At 35.5% G+C, this 26312-nt stretch overlaps 2 long non-coding RNA genes across 2 annotated transcripts in view; one reads left to right on the forward strand and one right to left on the reverse strand.

Annotated features, from left to right (window-relative positions):
• LOC115234442 overlaps positions 1 to 26312 on the reverse strand; it is a 121685-nt gene that overhangs the window by 30623 nt on the left and 64750 nt on the right. The window lies entirely within an intron of this gene.
• On the forward strand, positions 17031 to 18915 carry LOC115234439. Its single transcript, XR_003883915.1, has 3 exons — positions 17031 to 17165; positions 17455 to 17987; positions 18901 to 18915. It is a non-coding gene; the product is annotated as an uncharacterized LOC115234439 (long non-coding RNA).

Raw genomic sequence — 26312 nt, forward strand, 5'->3', positions numbered from 1 at the left:
CCCGCCCCTCTCGCCCGCACCTCTACCTATTAAACTAATGCGAATTAATAACGGCAGCTTTTTCTACTCAACGGCCGCCTTCTTGCAACAATAACGGCGTTTTAGTACATAATAAATTTGGACCTCAGGAAACGTATATAATTGCCACGCGAGAGCGGTGCGTATCTCGAGCCCGGGTTTAACAGATTGGCTCATTTATCTTCCAACGAGGATTCGCGCTGTTGGATATACACTCGCGTAGCCTTGATGTGTTTTCCGGTACGAAATATCCTTTTTGAATTAAAAGCCTTTGCTGATAATTTGTCTCGTCAAAATATCTATTTTACCCCCGTGCGGGTACACATTCTTGACAGGTTGTAAAATGATACCCGGGCAAAAAAATGTTTCCGCTCTTCATCTCTAACTTATCAAGCTTCATCCCTCTCATCAAGTACTTGCATATGCATAGGACGATTGTTTTCCCGAGCGCTTTGCAGATATAACATGTATTTGTCAATACTGCGCGGATAAATGCCATGCAATCACATTTAATGAGTCACGTTACGCCCTTAATGAAACCAGTATACGCTTAATTGGAAATTAAATTAACGAGCTTTACGCGCGAATCAAACGGAATGAAGTAAATTCGCTTAAAAGCGAAATAATAATATATGTCCTGTTCAGTGCCGGCGTGAATTACACAATGTACGAGTTGTCACATCTTTCAACCGGAATATAACTTTCTATAATTTGCAAGGCATATAAATAATATTACTCACACCGCTATCTATTACCATGCAAAGTGATTTAGTAAGCCATTTATCTAAGATCTATCGATTTTCAAATCGGCGCAGTTCACGCGTAACACACGTATCTGAAATACGTATCTTGAACTTTTTTTTATAAAAATCTTCATATTTCTATTTCCATAAAAAAGAAAGATTCAGGATTTTTTAGACACTAGACTTCTAGATAGCAGAGCGTTAAAAATTTTGACGAACATGTTTGCGGTGCCGCTGACGAGACCGACGCTTTCCCGTCGTCCTACGTCACTGGACAGATTCGATATTCCGGGCACGCCTGCGAAAAACAAAACACGAGAGAATACGTTTCCCGCATATGCGTCTCGCGTGTACTCGTTGGATTCATTTTGGCCGGGGACATTCCGCTGTCAGCGCGGCGTTATCGCGCATCGCCGGACAGTAAAACGTTTCGGCCGTACGCCGATAAACCATGAATCCGCAATTTACAGGAAACGTGAGTGATTCGTTTGTGCGCCCGCACGTATGTCGCTAAACGCATAAAACACGGGTACATAGGTATAATATATACATATTGTATATGTGGACGAGACCCCGGTGTTTTATGCCGCGTGTTTGTCGACAGACAACGCGAAACAGACGTATTATGCGCGCCGCGACAATTAAAGGAATTTGCAATTCACGGATACCTTGCTTGTTTGCGATTGATAGTCAGGTGAGACGCCTGAGCGAACTGCCCGAAGACTTTCAAGTGGAACAAGTCAATCTTGCGCTGCGCTGAGAAGTTGTTTATACACATGTACGTATCATATGGTTAACAATCTCGCACACACATCAGTCGAAACGTTAATATTTTTACCCCCGCCTCTTTCGACATGGTCATTAAGCACGACCGGGATAGAATAAAATTGCCATCGTTTCACTGATGACAGGCGATACGTCATTGTAACCGTTTCACAATGGGGCATTACTCCACCGGGTTCGGGACAATAGTTATCTCTCCGCATCGCATAAGTGTGTACGTTATTATTCGCACGTGCACATGTGTCGGCACTGACGTCGGCAGTGAGAGTGGCGTGGCACGTTATCGGATTATTTTATTATAGTGTATAGAGAGAAAGCTTGTTCCTCTGGTCTGAGATTTAAGATATCGAAAGTCTAGACAGTTCGTAGTACGTCTCATTCGACATTTGACAAGAATCTATGCTAATTTTAATTAGATTAAATGAGCGAGTGCAGAAAAAACTGCAAATCGGATTATGATAGTTTGTAGCAACTCCGAAACGATGAATCTGAATTAGTTCTTAAGTAAACTTGTAAAGGTTTAATAATAACGTGAAAATTGAATGAAATATAGAGAGTTTCGTATAAAAATAAATGTAAAAAAACAAGTCGTCGCAATTGTTACAAGAATGTGTCGATACCTTGGAATCTGCATGGAATGAAATTTATTTTTGTGTGATGTGAATCACAAATCGGCGTTTAAATGCGGTTTCGCTTACGTCACCCATCTCGCGCCATAGCGACCATTTATAAAAGGCTATATAATGGGGCGTGAATATTCATTGAGTGTCATAACGCTCAGTGAACATCCGTCACGTGTAATGGATAGTCGGTAATGACGTCTCGTTAATGACAACGCATTCGTAGTTAGTGTGGGTAAGTGCCTCTGGCGAATCCAGAGGCGGCCAGGAACTGACATTTCCGACTCGAGAGCCCCGGCGTAAGGTAATAATTAATCGCTCGCGTTTCTAACTTTTGATTATATCCCATGATTCCGCTGACACTGCTCGAACTAATTACTTAACGAGCCCGCTTGATGTACAAGATATATCCAGGAACAGCCGCTGCAAGATGACAGTCGTATAAATCTTGACGCTTCTCGTTTCCTTAATTTAAGGTGTCACGTCGCGCCGAGTCTTCGAAGTCTCCGGAGTAGAATATCGACATTCCCTGCCGGGGCAGAAATACACTTCTCTGCATTAACACGCCTGTTCATGAGTCACGATATGTAATCGATGCGTAATTTTATATTTACCGCGTTATGCACCGATCAATTTATGTCATCTTTCATACTTTCCCCGACGAATTTAACTTATAATTATTTAAAAGCAAGACTATCGGCTAGTTCTCTCTTAAAAATTTTAATCTTTCTTTTCCTTTAATGTAAGAGCTCCGCGAAAATGAAGTTAATAATTTCCTTAGATAATAAATGTCAGAGAATATTTCGAATATATTCTAATTAAAAAAAGAATATACAATAAAATATAAAACGAAAGAAGCGAAGGATGTAAATGTCAATAATAGTCAAGAGACTCGTGCACCGTTCTACGCCAATGCGTGACACCATGGCCAAAAACCATAAAGGACTTATCGCCCGATCCAGCGTAATCACTTTCCCGGTTTGGGGTTGGAAGTCTGCGTCCGCCGCAGAGTTTCGAGAGAGGGGGTGACCGGCGAAAGTAAATCAAACTAGAATTACCGCCTGCTTAGCATACGGACCGAAGTCTCCCAGGAACAACCAGCGATGAGAGGGCCGCGAAAGAGGGAGGGGGCGAGAGCCGACGACGACCGTGGAAGGCAACCAGAAATAATATCGCCATGAATACAAGAGTGAGCGCCATTACACGTAATTGTGATCTATAGGTGTCATATATTATAACGTCGACGACGTATAAAGGGCGTTCAGGCTCGCACGCGTAAATCCCTGTCCCCCTTCCCCCGTCCGCTTTCCCCTCTTCATGCCACTCGCGTCACCATTTTCCGTTGGTCTGTCCCTACCGCGATGCCTGCTCTCGTAAGTCCGTTCGTCCCGCTGCTCGATTCATCCCCCGGTGAAATATTTACGAGCATAATCAGCCCATATACAATAAAGTAACCTCTACCCTCTTCCATGCCTCACCCCTGTAGAAGTTATCCGCATCTACTTCTTACTCTGCGCGCGATATCATTTTCACGCTTCAGACGTGGGGTCCGCGAATAAATCTATGGACGCACGATATTTCGTAAATCTTTCTCCGACTACTACAATCTGTGTCTCCCGTGTAACATGTTACACGACATTCGCACACGTTGTGCAATTAAATTTACAAAATAAATCGTAATTGCTAGGTAATATCTTTTCCAGTTTACGTCTCGTAAGAGTAACCATTATTCTCCTCGTTAATGTTTTTAAAAAGTTAGGAAAAAACGAAATCAATCATTCTTCTAGACATACCCCGTTTCACATGTTCGATCGTACCATCCCGGTGATATTATGACAGCTTGAAAACACCGCGACGACGTCGAAATTGAACAACGATGCTCCGCTGTTCTCGTTCTGCTCCGTCCCCTTTGCGAAGCTGAGGACGATATTACGTATCGCGGTGATGTATCGTCCCCGCTGTTCGGGGTACGTCACGGTACGTTACGCTCGGACCGCTCGCCGCGAATAAAATCATTGTTGGTAAGTGATTAATGATTGTGTTATAAGAGACCGACCGAGCGCAGTTCCTCGCCATAAACTTCGCGACACTTTCGTTCACGTGACCGACCGTTTCTGAAAATGGGGGCTGCGTTGATTCCGGCCCGAATATCAGAGTGACATAAATAAAAATCATTTTAGCGAAGATTGATGCGTAAAGTCCGAAATTTTTGGATAATTAAAGCTTTCAAATATATCATTTTCTCTCTGTATATTTATTAACTTTTGAAATACATATGATCGAAAAATAAAATAAATTTGTTTCAATGCCAAACAATTTTTTATAAGCATTTACCTTTATCGGAGTAATTTGCGCATAAATATAAACAAAATATTTACAGAATTTTTCGATGAATAAATTTGAGATTTTTGAACTGTTGTTGGATGAGGAAATAATTGTGTAAAAATTAGTTTCCAATTTTGTATTATATCCAATTATTAGAAAACAAATTATTTTATTATTCAATAAATTGAAATATTTATGTACTCCAAATTGTTTAGAATAAAAATAAAAAATTATTTTGCGAGATGGACACCGATAATTCGCGAATGGCAAATATGTCGGGAGTTATGAACGATCCCGGCCATACGGGGTGGGGTAGGAGGGGTGAAAGAGAAACGGCATTAATGATTGAATCGTAGAAGGTTCGCTGATCGTATCTCAGCAACGGCGACTCCAATCTACACAATTTATCAACGGGGTACCGGCTCTCACCCCGTGCTTCTTTCAGATTGATGTTACTATAACAACACGTCAGTTATTCATTGTGCGCCCGGCAGTGCATTAATCAAGCCCTCGCTCTGACATCAAATACAAATGATATTTTATAGCGTCGTAAATCTTCGCCGACTGTCACCGTTCGTGGGCGTTTGCTATGAACGCGTCTCTTGGGAGCCACCCTCCCTCCCATCCCCACTTGCCTTCTGACTACGGTTCCTTCTTGCCCCGCACCATGCCCCTTTCCGACATCCCGGGGTTTAGCTGTCTGACTCCTGCCTTATCCTGGCAGCTTTATTTAGCCTACTGATTCGTCTTTTCGACTCGCCTTGAAGGAAAGAAAAGACGCTTGGTTTCGCACTATTAATCCTATGTCTGCGCTTCAATTTGATAAGCATTATCGCGTGTCTTTTATGAGAGATAAAGAGAAAAGCGAAAACGGAAAGAAAAGCTATGTTTATAATATTATGCCTTTAGAATTCTCTATTATAGGTATTAATTAAAGAAAAGTGTTTCGTTGCATATTAATTATTATAAGAACTAATCAAATAAAATTAGTAAAAAATTCGATTGAAATATTCTTTCCTAATTTGTTTTTTACATTCAAGGTTTTTAATGTGTTTGGGTGAATGATTAGATCATTTCTTAATAAAATTGGATCTACATATGATCTTTGATAAGCTTTAGATATAAGCGTGGTGCCATCTGTATCATTGTATGAGAAACATACACTTGATTGTCGATAAACTTAATTTTAGAGCTGTGTGTGCGTGTTTTAATTTCAATTATTACAATAAAGTTATGGATAATTACAGTAAAGTATGTGTTATATGTAATTTATATATAATTATATATAATTTTTAGAGAGCGCGAAAAAATATAATATATATCTAAATGAAACATATGTTACACTTATATTATGTCGTGTGTGCAATTAAAATTTTAAACAAACATTCCAGCATTAACATATAAATTTCTATTATATATAAAAACTTCTGTAATTATCGTTATTTTTTAATTATTATCGTATACCCGCTGTTCATATTAAATTTCTGACAATACGTTTCAAGCGATATGGAGCATCACGCAACACGTAATTGCGGAAAAAGTGGAAGAAGTAACGAGATAACAACGTGTGTCCGGAATTACTTTGATAATTCACTGCGAAGCAATAGTCCGGCAAAAGAGGACAAGCGAATGATAAGCCAGCGTTAATTGCTCCGTTCGACCGGTGTATACGGTGTAATAACGCGATCTTTGTCAATTGACTGCGCATTTCGGAACCGATGGGCGAAATTAACCACGAGCAAGTCAACCGAAGAGACGGAAAAGCACCTGGCTCGAACATCAAATGGATATAACGGCGGCGAGAGAGGTAGAGGTAGGAGGCGGACTGTGTTGCTTTAGAAGGGGAGAGACGTTACCCCCCCAGGCCATGTCCATCACGTCAGCCGCGGTAATAAGTTTGAAATCCACATCAAGCGATTAATAATGCTCCGGCGAATCGCAAAAAGGTGCTGCGCTGCTCCGGTAAGAGAGAAGTTATTAAGCTGGCCTGAGGGCCCGCGCGGAGGTTGGCGGCCATATTTGCTGTCAGTAACAACTCTCCCTGCTTTGCGGCGTTTTGCCGGCGGTACAGCGGGCGCCTTTCGCAAATAATAATTCTGCAGTTTGTGTCCCTCTCCCCCTTCTCCCCCTCCCCCGTCCACACCTTCCTCTTCACCCCGGTCCCCTTTTCGGTCTTTATCCCTCCTGTAGCAATTCTTGCGTGGTTCGCTAGAGAGACCGACCGGCCCCACACCGTCCGAGCAGGCCTCCGGTCAATTAATTTATCGATGAAACGTTATATCGAGAATTTATTTCATCGATTGGCGCGACCGCCGTCGGCTCTTGCGGCTCGCGCGGATTACGGGTGTGCCGGTTTAACGATTATTATGTCCTGGATACTTGTAGCGTCCGATAAGTTGCCAGGTTAATGCGAGAACTTGCTGCGGCGACCGTTCATTTTCGGACGAGCTTTTCCACCGTCCAAGTCGACATCGGCATCGCATTTAAGTGACGATTTTGCGAATATCTCGCCGTCGGATATGTAAGATACTGAATGCGAAGAATATTATTATAAATTAACGCTTCGCGTGCTGATCACGCGCTGATATTTATTAGATGTGACAAACTAATCGTCCCATTTCGCAGGACACGCGATTCGAAAATAACGCGACGTATAAATTATTATTATAATTAGGCACCGACAGGAATGTTTCAATAATTCTAATGGCGATGCATCGGTGCGTATTATCGTTTCGATTTCAGCGAGCCGTTGCGAAATAAATCACCGAACTGACGCTAACGAACATGCGCTAGGAGGGATCACGTGGTTCCATTCACGTAAAGCGTTCGCCGATAATGACGAAGATATGGTTGGAAGATTTATTAGCGTCCGACAGAGTGTGCGTGCGCGCGCGTATGTGTATATAGAAATGAGTAGAAAGCTCGTTAGTCAGATTTGAGTTAGGTAGTCGATATGGACGTCAGGCGCAATTCGTTTCGTTGCCTAATTATAAAGCCCAAAGCCCTCGGGGGCTCGAGGCGGCGCCGTTTCAACTTGCGAAAAGGAGCCGGGGCTCTCCCGCAGCAGATTTTATAAATTATCCAGCTGGGCACGACGACGTAGCGCGGCGTAAAGAATTAAATCTGCCCAATAGTTCCCGTTGTGGCAAACGTTATTGTTATTAATGCCCGGTATTAATTAACGGTTCTGGCAGGTGTTCAATATTTCGTGTAAGAGAGATTGCATCTCTTTTATTTACGACATTTTTCACATACCTTCGCGACGATTAGTATTTCTTACTCACACGCGAAACTCTGATCACGAATAGTCTCTCATTTCTTTTTTTAGAACGTACATGCTTCTGTACTACGCCACTATTTATTTGTATAAAAAGATATTCTCGTGAAATAGACACGGGTTTTATAGCCATTTCTTTCCTTGACACATATTTATTCATGCAACTATATTGTTAGACAGATATAATGATAGTCGTATATTATTCAAGCTGACTGACTAACTGATCGAGACATGACGCGTAAAAAATGTAATTTATTAGGTATTAGCTGTCAATTGTCACCGTTGTTAGTGCAAGCGCGTCGCTTTAATTAGCCGTATACTTTGCGGCGAGAAAAAATTCACAAGCAGATTAGCGAAAAGTTGAAGACCTTTCGTATCTCTACACCGTATCTTTATGGCATTACATTAATTTGCAACATGTTGATACGATAATGGGAATGTGTGCAATAACGGCGTGCACACGATCTATAATAAAGAAGATTGATAATTCTCGATTCTTGCGAAGCGAGATAATAAAGGAATGCGTAATTCGGCGTTCAGGCGTATAGCTTCGCAACTAGTATCGCCGCTATTATTGCAATAATTATTTCGTAGATTCGTATGCGCAAGCGAATGATTTCGCAACTTAAAACTCGCCAGCGATTTTCTTTCCACTCGCGCTTGATGGAATGATTTACGAGCGTATAATTTATCCTACATTATACTGCGCCGCGAGAGAACCGCTCATCGTACATACACGGAGCTATGAAACTTCGCGCACGGTAAACATATGGTAATCAGGCGATTTGACTCATCAAGGCTCGGCTTTGTAAATGGCACGGATGTCCTCCGTAATTTATGTGATGCACGGCGCGTAAGTGCGACCGGCGGAGAACAAGCGAGCGCTCACCTCGACGCGATATCATTAAATTCAATGCGAACACGAACTACGTATCTCTACCTGCTTCCATAAATGTATATTGCGAGTGCTCCAGAATACGTATAATCGTCACTTCTCCGATTATAATTAAGTCACAAGCGATTAAAGATTAAAATATTCTTGAATTTTTTAAATCTCCAGATAAAAATATAAATGTATTCTTTAATTGGATTAAATCACAAATTAATTTTTAACAGATTAATTTAAAGATTAAAATATTCCAGAATTTTTTAAATTTGCAGATAAAAATACAAATGTATCCTTTAATTGGATTAAATCACAAATTAATTTTTGACGGATTGATTTAGAGATTAAAAATTAATAGTGTGGAAGACAAGTGATGATATTATTTTGTTATAAAAAAAAATCGAGACGAGCGTTTATTCTAAATATTTGTGTAATAGTAATGTAATGTATTATTGTATGCCACCACAGACAAATAAATAGTATGATTTAAGGTTTTTAATTTTTTCTTATGTTCGATATCATTATCATTAATTAATGTAGTTTCCAGCAATATTTAAGCGGATAAAAGTAATTTTACAAAAGATTTAAAAAAAGACGTTTTTCTTATCCAAGAATATTCTTCGTAAGATATTTCTTTGCAGATAAAATTGTCTGGCATGACGAGCAATTTGTAACATATCAAATCAATTAAATTGTGGGGGGACCCGCAGCGAGAATGCGATCGTCGCGTCAATAATGAATATATTATGAGTGTAAACTCATCATTAATCATGTTAATAAAGCAATTATTTTTATTGATAGCTGGTAATAACGTAAATTAACCTCATATATGAGATAATTGGAGCCTTATAAATATGTAAGAATGCAGAGTGAACGATGGCATTAATATTTACATTATGTTAATAAGTATATTAAACGATATCAAATGTCTTTCTAGATGATAATTTATTGTCATAAATACTGAAATGTACCTATCGATGCATAGAAATTTTGATAATGCCATTATGCATACACAATGTATTCTAAAATATTGCACGTTGTATAATAGAGTATAGAGTAAAACTCATGTGCTAAAAAAATAAAGATAATGTACACTGTTATCTAAATTTTATTAGATGTTATGTTCAAATTCACATAAAAAATATTTTATCTTTTTATTTACTTGTATATACATTATACGTAACTTTTTGAAATTATATTGTAAAAACATTAGAACAAGTGAGAGTTTTTGCAAGATTAGAATAGAAATAAATGTTAAAGTCATTGTATAATAAAGTTGCCATAAAATAAAAAAACCAACATTCTAATATTATTATTTGAGAGTTCCCATTTGTAGATAAATACTTATTTTAACTAAATTATGAATAAATAGGCCTATATATGTCCATCTACCGTCTGACGGCAAAATAAGATATTTAAATGAAAATATATTAATTTTCTAGAATGTTTTATTGCGCGAAAATATATCATTGTAGAAAATAGATTGTAATCATTATTATTAATTCAAGCGCATAACTTATTTATGTAAAATACATCAACTGTTGAAACAAAATATGTATGTACCTTTTATCGACGCTTGAACGCGTAGTCGTACCAGCGGTCGATAGGTATAGAATCAGTTAATATGAAAGCGAGATTTTAAACAAATAATCAGCTATCGGTCCGGAGCAAAATAAAATTATGTCGACAGACGATCATCGATAATTTGTGTAGAAAATTCTCTCTGTTTCGACTAAATAATTTCGCAAATAAATTAATCTGTATATTATAATTAAACGGCATTGTATAAATATGTGCGGAATAAAAAAATTTCATTTTATATTACTGCAGTAATTAACGATATAATAGTTAATAATCATTAGTTATTGATCTAATTTCTATTTGATATTGTAAAATATTTATACGATCTTGCATGAACAAGCAGTGTTTATATGTGTACCTAAATTGTAATATTAAGATTGATGTGTGTGTGTGATTAATGTAATAATATAGTGATATTTACGGAAATAATTATTATAATCACAACTTTATTCCGAAAAGCGATATAGCTTACTTTTGGCAATGCAGATGGGCCATTAATTTCTGTTGGACAATGTCTATCTGTCTGCTACGTGAAGGAATTTCCGAATGAGATATTATGAATATTTTATGTGGAATCTCTCTTTTTTCTCTATATCTGACGGTGAATTATTTCATGCAATAGCTCTTATTGCCAGTGAAAATATAAACATGATATAAACACGAAACAGTTTTTAAAAAAATTGGAAAAATTTTCTCGAGAAATCGTAATTGCGAAATAGTACAAATTGACACAATTGAAATATATCACATTTCTCATATTATCGTACATAATAAAACAATATAACTTATGAAAGTATTATTAGACGATATACGCGTGTATTAGTTATTCTGCAAAGGTTCCAATACAAACGAATTTATAACATAAATATATGTATATGCCCAAACCAAATTTAGCAAAAATTTTGGGAGTTATAGTGCTCGATAAATGATAGAAAGTTACGGATTTTGATGGCACTTTATTTTCCATTAACAAGAGAGATTAAAAGTGCGAAAAAGAGTTATCGTAAACGATCAATCTATGAATGTAAACCGCGCGCCATTCTAAATTATTATCGATTGAAACTTTCTCACCGGATTGTCGAATAAACGTTGCTATTTCATTTATTTCACCCGCCCGTTAGAGAATTACAGTCCACTCCAGTAATTACTACGGATACACCATTATATAAGGGCGAAAAAAGGGGATCGGACAAGTGGGAGACGGGGGAGGACAGCGTGCATTTCAATTTGTTGTACAATTTTCTAGAGACGGATGGGTAGGGCGATCCGCTCTCGTTTCGAGAGCGAAATTACAGTCGCATACGATTTAATCGCGTGTCTGTGCGCGGGCGCGGCTGTTAATGCTACAAATTACGCTTTATCGAATTTCGACAGGGTCGAATTTGGCGGGAAGAAGATTCCTCGTCCATCGAATTAAACAATGGATTGCGCGCCAGTTTAATTGCGCTACATATTATGGTAGCTTTCGCGTATAAAATTAGTTCGAGAAATGTGTCGCTAATTAAATGATCAAGCCAAGAAATCATTGCATTGAAAGAACTAAATGATAGACTCAATGATAGAGTGACGAAACATGCGTTAATTATGCGTAATTAAAGTATACAGGTTAATAATATATTTGTTTGCGCATTCTACTCAGAGATTTGATTAAACAGCGGATTTAGAAAACACATTCAATATTTTATATATTACTATTTGAAATAATTCCAAACAATTAAATTTTGATTAAGGTGCATAATTGAAATTGATTATGGTAAACATAATGTTGTCTGTTGTGAATCGTATATAAATTATAAATATATGTATATCAGTATATCGTACATCTAGGCATTTATATTCTTTCAATTTTTTAATTAATACAGCGCAACTGCTATATATAGTCATCAGAAAGTGACAAAATAAATAATGGTCTAAAGATTTTCGCAGCTTGCTTTTAAAGAAATATTTCGGTCGATATTCTTGCCATTGCGAAATTATGGCACTGCATTTTTATCCAGTATCCGATTGAAAGTTGTCAAATATCTTCAACGATTCAAATAGACAGAAGTTACGGAGTAACAAATCAGAAATATGGGGGTTTGAAGAAGATTTTCTATGTCACTCGTTGTATTCTCAATAGAAATAGCCATATATATGTTTGGCAGTCTATAAAATATACATTGTTTTGAAATTCTGTCGACATAATATAATAAAATGTAGAGAAAAATATTTTTAGAATAATATCGATATATATTCGAGCAATGTTGAAAAAATTGGATACAATTATTGTTGATATTTCATTTTATTAAAGATATGCAAAATAATATTTCGTTAAACTTCATTTATTCAGTTGTACGATTTTTAATAGAAAATTTTAATAAAAAACGTTATCATATTTTTCCAGTTCGTTTTATAATCATTTTGTTTAATTCACATTGTGCGTAATGTGAAATATTTCCTGAAATTTTAAATAGTTTTTGTTACGCCTTTTTCGCCTGGCTAATTTTTTTCGCCCTATCAAAATGTTCTGTTTTTAAAAGTACGTATATTTAATTATAACTTTTTTGATATTGATTTATAAATTTTCTCTTATTCTCTTTTCATTTTAGCTTCGCAAATCTCTTTTACATATTAATGAGGGAGTAGTAGAATACCTATTCTTACCTAGCACAAAAATAAGCTAGAGAATTCTTAATATATATACACGTATACATATATATGTGTGTATGTGTGTGTTATGACTTTGACTTTTTTATTATTTTTTTTTTAATCTGAATTCTAACAAACTTCTCGTATATAGACAGTACGTTGAAGTGGCGTTCCAGCGAACATATGCTTCCTTTCCTTACTCGTCGTGATATTTTTATGCTAGCTTGTTCTGATCTCTCTCTCTCTCTTTCTCTTTTTCTCTCTGCGATACGATAGTATCTGTTGCATGAGAAATCGAACGGACATATTCTCGCTCGATTTCCCATTATTACTTTACATACGCGACGGACGCGAGGTAGGACGGCCGATATAGAAAGCCTGTCGAAAGCCGAAAGCATTTTTCCGACGTCTTACGCCTCGAAAAGTTCCCCATCTGTATTTGTCCCGCTATAAATCGTCGACGGGCTGCCGCAGCTGTATCTCGCTCACGTTTTACTTTGAGTAATGTCTCACCGACGTATTCCGGTCGCATGAGAAAGGAAGGAACGCAGCAGGAGATCATAAACCTGGACATGCAAGCACGATGGTTCTGCACGATTCGCTAAAATAAAGCGTTCACGATGTATCTAATAAAAGTCGCATGCACGGAGGCAATTCTGCAATAGTGAGAAGCATTGTTCGCCGCGTCTCTACATGGTTCGATTCTTTCAAATCAAACTTGTAGAGAGCGTATTCACTATATTCATGAGATGAGCTATTATTAGACGGCTATATATTAAATGTGATGAGGGTATAAGCTAATATCGATGATTTTCTGAACATCCCGAATTATTTACGGCTTTAGGGGTTCCATAACAGTCACATCGTATACATAGATTGAAATATCGGCTTTTAGAAATGGATCATAAAAGACAATGACATGGTCAATAAATCTTTCTCTTTAAAGTTTGATTAAATAAAATCGTGTTAATCGCTGTCTCACCGAGAGTATTGAGTTTCCCCTCTAATGTGAAAACGATTATGAATTTTTCCTTTATGTATTTTGCTGTAAGTTAAAGAACAATTAGCGGCGGTTAAAATTATTTCAGAAATAATACGACTTGTAAAAACTGAAGAAAAGCTCGCACACAGAGAGAAAAAGAAAGAATAGAAAATTATCTATCGTAAAAGAGCTGTTATCGTGCGATATCGCGTAAATACGAAAATCGGAATGCCTCGAACGATACGCGCATCTCATCACAAAAGTCGCTGACACGGTCCCTCATTTGCGATAGGGTCGAACTGTCGGGCGTCTTCTAGCACCAGGAACGAAGGTGTATTCCCATTTCAGCTGCTTGGGGTGAGTCCATGCTCCGGCTTGCGTCTATCTGTTGAGATTTCCTGCACTACGTGACCGGAGTGTCGATGTCCGTGAGGGACGCCGAGACATATTCTGACGCAAGTTCGCGCGTGCTATTGCGATTTGGAAGGGCGTCTCGTGAAATTGTATGGAGCATCCGCTGATACGACCGATCGAAGTGATTCCTTTTACACCATTCATGTGTGGGAAATTATTTTCAAATATTATATTATTCTCGAAAGAAAGTTACTGTTACTCTCTAATAAATCAAGAAGAACTAATGCTTAAAATAAATAAAGTATACATGCGCGCGTTTGTTTCTTGAAGAAAAATATTAAAAATAATAAATAAATAAAGAATTTTTTGATAGTAATAATATTATCATTCTTTCTATCATAAGATTATTATTACTTTATTTGTCTGTTGTTAAAGAATCTCTTAAAGAGAGCCTTTATGTAAGTATATATTAAATTTTTTTCTGTATTGTAGAGAATATATATTAAATAATTTTGAAAATTACGTTTAGATAAAGATTCTATGATATATAAGACAATTTTCTTTCCAGATTTTCTTTTTAATTTGTAGTTTCTGTTATCTTTGTACCCCTGTTAAAGTAATAATATATAATTTAATTATATAGCTGCAGCGAATTCTAGTTTGTTGTTTGGTCAAAAGAGGCCTGTAATTAATTCGAGCGTCCTCGTAACCAAAGCTATAAGGTGCGCTTGTGAACAACTTGTAATTTGTTAACCGTAAGTTTTCACAAGTCTAGAAAAATATTACTTTTTTTTTTGTAACATGAATATTTCACATATTATTCGTGTTTTTGCGTTTTTAATAATATGCGATAATATAAATTGATCTCATTATTTATAATATCTTCATGACTTTTAAAAAGTTTAAGAGACTAATATATATTAAAATATCACAGACTGTGATAAAATACGATTTAAAATCTTGACTTTATAAATTAATGAAATTAAAATGAAAATAACGATTTAAAAGCGATGCAAAGACTTATTCCTACTATAATTACATTCTGTCAATATGGTTTTTAACATTTCATTATTTGCATGTTTGTTTATCGTGATTATTTTTTTCAACAAAGACCAAACGGTCGTAGACGTTGAACGAAAGGCGAAAAAAACCAATATCGTGCTGCTGGCAGTAAATTCGCTAAATATTTATCGCGACTGTGCACGATGCGCGCATGACTACGCACGTATTTCGATCAAAAATTCATGAAGCGCGGCACAGTATATTTGCCTTTACAATTCGAACGTGGAAACATGCAACGTATTTAGCGTTCTTGTTTCAAGAAGAAATTCATCCAGATGACAGCTTTCATAAATGGATCTTTTGTGGTGAAAATTGGCTTAATACGTATATTATAAAAGAGAAAGAGAGAGAGAGAGAGAGATATTATTTTTTATTTACGAATCGCGTATTCTGTAGATATCGTTGAAATGATCAATGCGTTTTCCGAATCTACACACGATTATTCTCGCAGACGGTTGTAACAAAGGGTTGTTCCGATAAACCAACAAAAGGGCTAGCTCGCGGTGGATTTCTGTGTAAGGCGTAGAGCGACACACGAGTAGGGCAGGGTTACGAATACGGGGTTACGGCATTACTATCCTGATAATGGAGTGGCGGTCAATGGGGCGATAGATCGCGCCGTGGAGACGGTGCGCTGTAACGCGCGGGAGCCGAGCAAGCTCCCAGGGGAACTGCTCTCTCACCCCCTTTGCCTGCCAGTTTCAGGCCACGTATAGCGACCGTCGTCGTTTCACCTCTCTGTCTTTCTCACGGCTCTGTATTCGATCCCCCTTCTGCATTTACTCTCTCTCTCTCTCTTTCTTTCTCTTTCTCGCTTGTCGATTCCTATCGGCCGGAGGAGACGTTCCCGCGCCGAATGCGCCTTCTTGACGTAACGTAGGGTCGCTACCGCTCTTGCAAAAGCTGTCGCTCGGAAACTGCAGTGCGCCTGGACAAAAGTGTTTTCCAAAGTCGATGATACTCGTCACGTTTTTCCGTAGATACGTAGGTACGAATGCACGTGCGTCCGTCGAAGAGAATTCAGGATAGTTGGGTCGCGAGCACCTGCGAGAAAATTCTGCACATATCTAAGATTCTATTGATCGAAGTGAGCGTTTTTATTATTTATCTCACGATAAGATTTGTATTGATTGAAATATATATATTGCGTGTATATAATCCATACTAAAGAGAAAGAGAGAGAAACATACTATCGTATCCAAACTGCAATCATATTTGTTCGATACGCGGTAACAAATTCGTATAGCGGTGTGTGTGCGCCATCCCCCGTCACTATTTGATTGTGTATCTGTCTACCGCAACTATTCGGCGCTACGACATTCAATATTGACAGATAATATTATGCGCACTCGTGATTCCTACGTGATTAGAAATTCATGCAAAGTTACACACCGATTTGATTCGATGCAAAGAATAATAAATAATACCACATATTATATAATGCATACAGTACATACATAAAAAATCAAAAATATAGATATACATATATTCTGATATGTTATTATTGTTTGTTTGTGTGGTTCCTTTACAAATAAACCATCGGATAGAATTCGTGTCAATTTATATATGACTCATCCTTATTCATTCTTAAGAATGTATGCTAGATTTAAATTGGCCAAGTTGAACAAATATATGCGCTTAAAATGCTTGATACACACGAGGGGACGTTTATATGAAATAAATGTGCATTTGTCACGCTGCGTATTAATATTGTGGGGGAGGGGGGAATCGCAAGATTGAATGGGATAGACTTGCAAACTCTGTCAAGTGTTAGTCTAGTCAAGCTTTGATCACTTGTGTGAGGGGACATCTCTCAATCCTTGTTCTGAAGTAATATTATCTTAAAGTTCTGATTAAACACAACAATTTGTAAGATTCACCGAACAATAGTGCTGTTTGGAAATCTGTAAGTCAATGTTATTGATTTGCCGACTATTACATACATAAAGAATTTATCACGATTAGTTTTTTTTTTTTTTAAGTAAATGACTTACGTGCAATGATTTACTTCTTTACTTTAAAGAAATTATTATATAATATTTTGCAATATCATTGTAATAAGACTAGAACAGAGAGCACATCCAATATAAAAGATTAATATATTTATATAATTTATATACTTATATATATACTTTATTAAATATATATACTCTATATATCATATATATATTTCGTAAGAAAAATTATTTTTTCAGATATATATGACATGAGATTCAATCTGTACATCGTCATATTATTGTCAATATTGGCGATTGCGGCCTGCGTAGTACCAGAAAAATTGCTATGGAAGCAAAAGAAAATAAAGCTAGATACGTGGTTTCGCAGACCACGACCACCCGCATTTCCATGCGAATTATGCAATGCAAGATAATATGATGATCTATTTCGCTCGTGACATAAACACTCAACGTTCAAAAATAATCAGTATAAAATTTGATGTTACATATATTATGTTACAGTATTATGTGCTACATATTTTAATATTTTATGATAATTTAATGAGTTTTATATATAAATAAACTCATATCAAATAATATTCACAATGTTTTTGATCTTATGCAGAGCATAAAATATTAAAATATGATTACTGCTATAAATAAAAAATGTTACTATAAATAATAAATATTACGGTGAAAATGTTAAAGCGTAACATGATATTTGTGGTAATAAAAGATTTTTGCTAAACAATCGATATAAATTGCATTATATTGTGTCACATTTCCTATCGGTAAGTAAATAATGTGTATATATATATATATGTTCATTCAAGCAGATAATGGAACTTGTTATTATGACTCGTTAATTATTGACATGAAAGAAATTGATAAATTGTTTTTAATATAAAGCAGAGGAATTCAATAATAACAGCAATAGGTTCAGAATACTAACAATTAAATGGGAAAACTGGTAAATAAGAGCCAAGGCGCGGGCATTGATGCGCAAACTTATTATTGTTAAATTTTAGTAATAAATGTGTATTTTGAAAATGTACGTTTCGGACCGTTTTTAGTCTATTTTCAGCATAAATATAAATATATGAAGATTACATTGATATTTTAAAATTTAACATGCACAATATTGTTGCAGTTCCTTTTTGATTATTGATTTTAATTTAAAATTTGACTGCAACAACAAATATTGTGTATGTCAAGTTTTAAAATATTAATGTATCAATATATCTTTATATATCTCTATCTTATACATGCTGAAGATGGACCAAAAAACGGTTCGAAACGTTCATTTCTAATACGCATTTATTACTAAAATTTAACACACGCTCTTATTTGTTTTCCCACTTAATAAAAAAGAGGAAAATAATATTAATTTTGCTCTTTTTTATTAAATTAATATTATTTTATATACTTATTTTATTAGTTATATTTTTTGACGGTTATATTTTAATGAAATAGATAATAGAATAATCAAAAATGTATAAAGTTTGTTATATCTTTTTTTTCGTGTACATATTGCTTTAATTATTCGTTAAGTTATGGTGATATATGAATATTCTTTCTCTCACAGTTTATAAAGTCAGAGAGATCGTGTCCAGCAGCAAGTTCCACATCTGCTCGTAAATTCAAACGCTTAGAATCTGTCATGAAAATACGCTCGAAGATAAAGCGACTCACTTTCAAAACTAGGTAAATGCCTCGTCACATGGAGTCAAAGCAACGCCTTGCGCGGTATGAATATTTACTACCGGAGATGATTTTTGTAAGCTTTGAAGGACCAGCGAGTTCTCAATGGTATCTCAGTTCCTTTCAACAGCAGACTGTAGCATATTTTAGAGATTTCCGCGGCCCATTTCTATGCTTATTTCAATTTTGCATTTTATTTCATACAGGAAGTAGCGTTAGCTACTTTCACATCTATTATTATAAATAAAATATGATATCTTTCTCGCGCACATTTTCTAAGAAAATGCAACATTCGAGTAGAGAATATTGTTTTTATTATTTTCATACGTGTTTCATGATGTATTGATAAAGTTTATCAACTTTAATATATTTAAATGATTGTGAGATAAATTTCTCCTTCCTAAAAAAATATATTTCTGCCAAATTGTTAACAATTTAGAATTAATTAGTAAAAAATAAAGATTTTAATGAAAATAAATATTACTAATAATGTGTATTTAATGTAATATGTCACTCCTTCTTAATAGTGTCAACTAAACATTTTTCAAGCAAATAAATGGGCATCTACTTTTATATGAATCATCTTGTAACGTCAATGACGTTGCGTTTTACCATGGCGATAGAGGCAGCCCGTTCCACTTTGAAGTGAACTGCGAAACGACATTGGTTACGATCGAAATAAATGGTCTCTGCGATAGAAGATGGAGGAGGAACGTTAACGTGATGGAGGTAGAATTCGTCGTAGTTTTATTCTGATGTTGGGCTCACGTTCAATCGTGCAGGTGGAAAGAGGGTTGTAGGGACGTGGGTGGTTATGGGAGTAGCGGTAAGGCGCTGCAGACACTCTCAGAGCCGATTCGATCCACCGATTGCTAAAAGAATCAAATAAAGGGCGATGTTCCTTTGCGCTGATGTCATGCATACGTTAGTTTGGCGCGTAATAACTTTTGCATATAAAAATTTTTATTCTTGATCTTTTCCATTTTTCTTTTTAAATCAGGATTTATACAAATTTCTATGTTTGTATACATAACAAACTGATAAAAATTCGAGATGTATATTAATATAATGTACATAATATGTGATAGATAAAAATAAATAAAAATAAAAAAATAGGAAATTATAAAGAAAATATGGCAAAGTATATCTTTACCTATATTTTATCTATGCTCCTTATCTAGCATTATTGTTCCTGACATTATTGTCTTAACATTTTGCCTTCTGCAAAAGCACATAATGAGAGAGAACAAGAATAAAAAGTTGAAAATATAAATATTTAATGGAAATTTTCACATCTCTCCACTTTATGTTTCGGTAATTCTAGTTTCTTTGAATTTCTTTCTCAACACATAGTGACAGATTCTCACATACATTGAAAAAGCGTCGTTAATTATAAAGAGAAAAGTCTATGTTTATCACATACGTATTTTTTGTTGGAACTAATTAAAATGCGCAAATATACGCTTAATAAACGCTTTTCTGTTATTTCGATTTCTATTCGAGAAGCATAACTTTAAGTTTAAAGTATATTCCCGTTACCTTAATCAGCGAATATCCCGTGTAATATCATTACTTTCGATTTTCTCCCAGGATTCGAGCGGTTGCCCATGTTTTCGCGATCCTATAAACGACTGACTCCTCGTTGTCTGTAAATCTGATAACGCTAATTAGACTAATATATTATACAAGTGGGCTCATGTTTGCTCCGAAATAACGAGTGCACCGCCCAGTTCCATGTGCAGCCGGTTGCATTTACCTCTAGCAATGCCTATCGCGTAGGTAGGTAGAGACGAGGGTGTCCTAATTACCTACCGCCCGGCGAGACGCCTTCTTGCCCGCATGTAAACACCTTCATTACCACTGAACTGCTCCATAAAATATTTCCCCGGGATAGCTGTTCGGTATAGGTAATAACCCCAATCCACACGGAACTCTATAAAATGTCGCTCCTTATGGACACTAACTTAGTATGAGAGGTAATTATTGTCTGTTATATTTGGGAAGCTTATTACATTTTACTGTTATGATGCCCGTTATAATACAATCGCGATAAAAATATAGAATGTGGTCTCTATACGCAATAAGAACTCTCAGTGTAATATGCTTTTATCATTTATCTGGCAAGCTATTCTTTTTAAGGATCCTTCTGCGAAATAAACAAAACGCAAATATTGTTTTTAATGTAACTTTCATTACAACAATGGTAATTAAATTTATATCGTATCATAAATCTTTCTGCTCCAGAAAGTCAAAGTTATCGAATTGTAGAATGAAAATTGGTTTTGCGAATATTGTTTTTCGTTATCACATACAGTTGATAATATTATTAAACAGTCTGTAAAAAATAATAGCCACGAATATGTGCATTAGTATAATTTTTAATTTACCATGTTGTTCGTTAAGTGTCCCATTATTTTAGTCTTACGACATGTAAAACTATCAACGTCTTTACTAATGTCTTAACTAAATTATTTCTATAATAATAAATATAAACAAATCGATCGTTTATAGTTAGCTGTTCCAAGATATTTACTCGCTTTTTCTCAGCGTATGCTAAGAGGAATGGGACATAGTGGAAATGTGTCGGTGTGAGACCGGAGACTCTGGTTCAGGAAATACCTTGGCTTCTTCGCGAGATACTATCTAGCTTTCTCGTATCAACGAGTAAACGACCTCGAACCAGCCATCTTATATTTCATGTCCGAGTAAAAGTTTCTGTTCCGTACCAGCCGTGGCCGCATCGATACCTTCGGTCGCGTGAAAACTCTTCTCTGTCACTAAAAGATATAATCTATATTCTTAGGAGATAAGTATTCCCATAATTTTTACGCGAGCTATACGTGCTTCTGCAAATAGATAATGTTTTTTGTAGTTCAAAGCTTTTTTTTATCACGCGATGTTCGACGATATATATTTATCTAAGTTGACTAAGTTATATTAAAACGTAATTTCCAGTTTAGCAATCTGAGTTTATATAAAATATATCAATTTTATTGATATTTGATATGAGAGGCAGTGTTTATATATCATGTTTTTAATGTTAATCAATGTAAAAAACACGCTTTCTCTCCAAGATACATATTATCTCACAAGTCGGAATATTAAATTCAAAATTTCATAGAAATTATATCTTTTAGATGTAAGAGTACATCTTTTTTTTATTATTTTCTCTTCTCACATATCTTATAATGTAATTTATGTTTAGTTTCCTTGATTGTTTGTCATTACATAAAGTTCTTTGCGTTTTGGAATTTCTTTAATTACATGATTCGCGAATGGCGGATCATCGGAATATTAAATTCAAAATTTCATAGAAATTATATCTTTTAGATGTAAGAGTACATCTTTTTTTTATTATTTTCTCTTCTCACATATCTTATAATGTAATTTATGTTTAGTTTCCTTGATTGTTTGTCATTACATAAAGTTCTTTGCGTTTTGTATTGCGGTTATGATTTTTATTTTTGTGTATTGTTGGCACTCAATTAAAATTCTCTTTGTAATTTCATTCTCTTTCCGTAACAGTTTATTGTGAAATAAAGGCCTCTTTTGAAATAAATAGAAATGCCTATCTTCCTTTAAACCGCACGGAACATTTAATTACCAACATGTCTGAACGGTTTATTTCACAACATCTTTTTCAGGTATTATTCATGTAATTTTAGTACTACACAGTTTTTTTTATACACAGTAGCTGTTTTGTATATAAGGGTGAAAAAACTATATACAAGCGTACAGAATAAAAAAATCGAAACAATGTTATACACGATGATGTTGGTATTTGTACGGTAAAACTGCCTTCGTGAAAAAAAAAGACTGGAATGCAATTAGTAAAAATCGCGTTCACACGCGTAAAAGAAATCCAATTTGCAGATTTCTACGAGAAATTCAAATGTACAAAAAAATGCATAAGTTTAAATTGCTAAAATTACGTCAGATAAATCATCAACAGAGTGCACGAGGTCACTGCGTGTCACTGGCTATCGTTACGGTAGTGATAAGGTAAAGCCTGAGGGATCTCCCCGGAACTTGGAACTTGCACTCTCGTGTTTTTCAGTCGCACAATAAAAAGTTGCCTATTTCAGCTGTCTACTACAGTAACATCACGACTTATACTTCACACAATGCCGATATATAAGTGGTCCGTAACATAGGCTCTCCGCAGTTTCGCTTCGAGTTCTGCTGCAACCAGACCAAGGTTTAGTAGAATAAGAAAGAATCGCGATTTATTATTTATATAATTCTAGAAACTTAATTATTTTATGATGATACTTCTTTTATTCTGTCATTATGTTTATATTTTTAACGAATTATTAATTTAATTATATTATAAGATAGCTTTTTATACAGAAAGATTTTTGATTTATCTTATTATAGAACAAATTTATTAATAATCTTTCCTCGATCACACACACTAGTTAGTTGTTATATGAAAAAATTAGTTGTCTTTATATACTTGCATGAACAAAAGAGACTTGTCGAAAAATCAATACTGAATTGTGTTATTTTTATTTATATAACGATATCTTTCATTTCTGTACCAGAACAACATGAAGTTTGCAATATATATCGTGATGTTGTTGGTTGCAATTTGCGCTTTGTTTGCCGATATTCAAGCATCCACAACGACATACAGACCGACGTCGACGGACAGATATGGACTTCCAGACATTCCTGGCTCTGGATAATCCTTAATCACGGCCATCGACCATGACATCGTTACCAAGAGTAACAATACTAATCAATATTTATATATTTTTTCGGAAATTGTAAAATATTCTATTTTCTTTCGGAAAAAAATTGTAAGTCTTATATCTACATTTTTCAGAATAATTACAAGATATTAAAAAATGTAACTCTAATTTTTATTATTTTTTCAGTACTCTTCCTTAAACGAAAACCAAGTTTACTTGTTTCCATGTGTAAAAAAATTTAGAGATTGCATAGTGTGTTATTAAATTGAATCTATCACTCAAATATTGTATTTAACAGAGTTTTAGTAAAAATATTTTTTATTATTTTTACAGGTTTAATAATTCATAAAGTCGTGAAATTAATAATGGTATCTAAACGGGACTTTAACTGCTGTTCTCACTGATCAAGATTAAGAAATTAGGCGAAGTTTACACTTCTGCTATATTAAATGTATATTACTTATTATTAATCAAAATATTTTTAAATATATCAATAAAAATTAAATAAAGAGAACCTTATAAAGTAACATAAAGAGAGAATTTGTATACATATTTATATTTATATATTAATGATGTTATATATTTCGATTCATTCGATTTTTTCTTCAATAGTATACTCGCAATTCGTTTTTATAATTCTTGCAATACTCTTAGATTCTCTCGCGTAAGCGATCACGTAAAACAATCAGAGGCAAAGACACCCTGGAGCAAACTCAATCTGGGAAAACATTTCCTGCCGTGAGAAGCGATATTTCAATTAAATCCTTAATCAAATGGCATCATGGTAGTCTGCATCTTGGGTGACCATAAATCGCGTTAATGGAAAATGACTTTTCTTATTAGCAAGTTATTTGTATTGGCATAGAGTGCCGCAACAGGAATATTGCTTCTAAGCTTCCATCCAGTAAGAGTTTTGCGAGCAAGATCAATACATGCTTTCTACGCGAGATATTTGAAGTAGACATTTCATTCCACGTATTTATATAGCGTAATATTTTTGTTTTTTACAAAGCAATTAACTATTTATTTAAACACACACACAATCAAACTTTGTCCGAATATATCTTTTCGAGTTTCGCAGTTCGAATATAGAATTGGTAGCTATTTAGTTTTAAGACAAACGAGATGAACCAGTCTAAGAGAGCAATCTTGGAAGATCTATCCAACCATCTGTGACAAGTGTTGCACGCGACAGTGTAATATAAATGGTGAATTTGGTAAAATCCTTCTATGTAATGAACACTGTGACATTAGACGTGGTTGTGTAGCCGAGTACTTTCTCTCCGCTCTTCTGCATTTTACGGAGTTTCTACGTTAATGCGATAAGAGAGCAGTCTCAGTCGAGTCAGGCCATAACTTAAATTGCTCGCTTCTTCGTCGTAGCTAATGCGAAGCGATACTTAAAGCGGAACAATCGCGGCGCGCCAGTCAGCTTTATTTCCTGCCCGTTTTGATCCCACAAAGCGTTCGTTATCTGGAACGCACGAAAGTTCTAATGAGATGAGAATTAGAATAATAATTTATAATCACGTAATGGAATAGACAAGACGCAGAATAGTAGGCGTATAATATTGGGAATTAAAATCTTGTGCATCTCTATTCATGAAATAATATATTTAACTTAAGCGATTTTTATAAATAAAGATATATAATTATATATAACTCGCGAACTGTCCAATTCCTGCGAGAATTATATTAGTAGCGGCATCTTTGTAATATTTGTCAAATTTCAAAGGACGTCCGTTACATCCGATTTTGATTCGCCATGACTCCGGGAACGTAATTAGGATGCCTCAAGTGGCAGTAAAGTTATGCTGGATAAGTGGGGCAATTAGCGAAATACTTTGAATTTCGACATGACTCTCTAGATGTTGGCGACGAGAAGATGCGCCAAGAAGAGTGTAGTTGATAGCAACGGCAAGTCTACTACCGTTATATTATACCATTTTGCCTTTTCTAGAATCTGATCTTCGCGCACTGTGAGAAGGCCCTCCGTGTCCCTTTATGACATCAAAGACATATTGTATTGCGTACGGATTTTTATCCAAAAGAGGAGTAGCAAACATCAGCGTTTATTGCGTTTAGAATAAAATAAAAAAAGTCTGTCTTGATATTTGCTGGATGCATGAGCAGAAAAATAAAATTTCTGTAATCTGTATAATCTATATTATATGTATAATCTGTCTCTCGGGTATTGCTAGGGAGACGCGTGCCAAGAGAGAGGGAGGGCGGTGCCAACTCCGATGTACTCGAAATGAGGAGCATCCTCGAGTATCGTTATACTGTTTTTGCTCCCTTGAATCCACGAGATGCAATTAGAGGTCTCGCTCAAGAGTAGTGTAACAGAAGGATGGGCTTGACTTTCGCCTGTCGTCGTCGTACCGTGTTTTTCCAATTTTCTACGCGAAGGACTTGTCTTCTGTATCGCATTGCATTATTCATGCCGGCCTACTGGTTACGTATAGCGGTTTCGGGATAAATTCTTTTGCCTTCTGATGCTTATCATAACTCAGTGCATTAATGCTGCATCTGTCATGCACATCGATTTATTCGATGTATGTTTCACTAGCAGAAAGCGAAACTCTCGTTCTTTCAATTCTAATTCTTTACTCAGTCTAGGTCTGTTTCAGTTCTGATTAACATAATAGTGTTCGCTAATGAATACCGTTGGAAAAATTAAATAATTAAATTGAATTGTTCGAAGAACAATTTAAATTATAT

Source organism: Formica exsecta, unplaced genomic scaffold, assembly GCF_003651465.1.
Source record: "Formica exsecta isolate Colony F162 unplaced genomic scaffold, ASM365146v1 scaffold2, whole genome shotgun sequence".
Classification (NCBI taxonomy): domain Eukaryota; kingdom Metazoa; phylum Arthropoda; class Insecta; order Hymenoptera; family Formicidae; genus Formica; species Formica exsecta.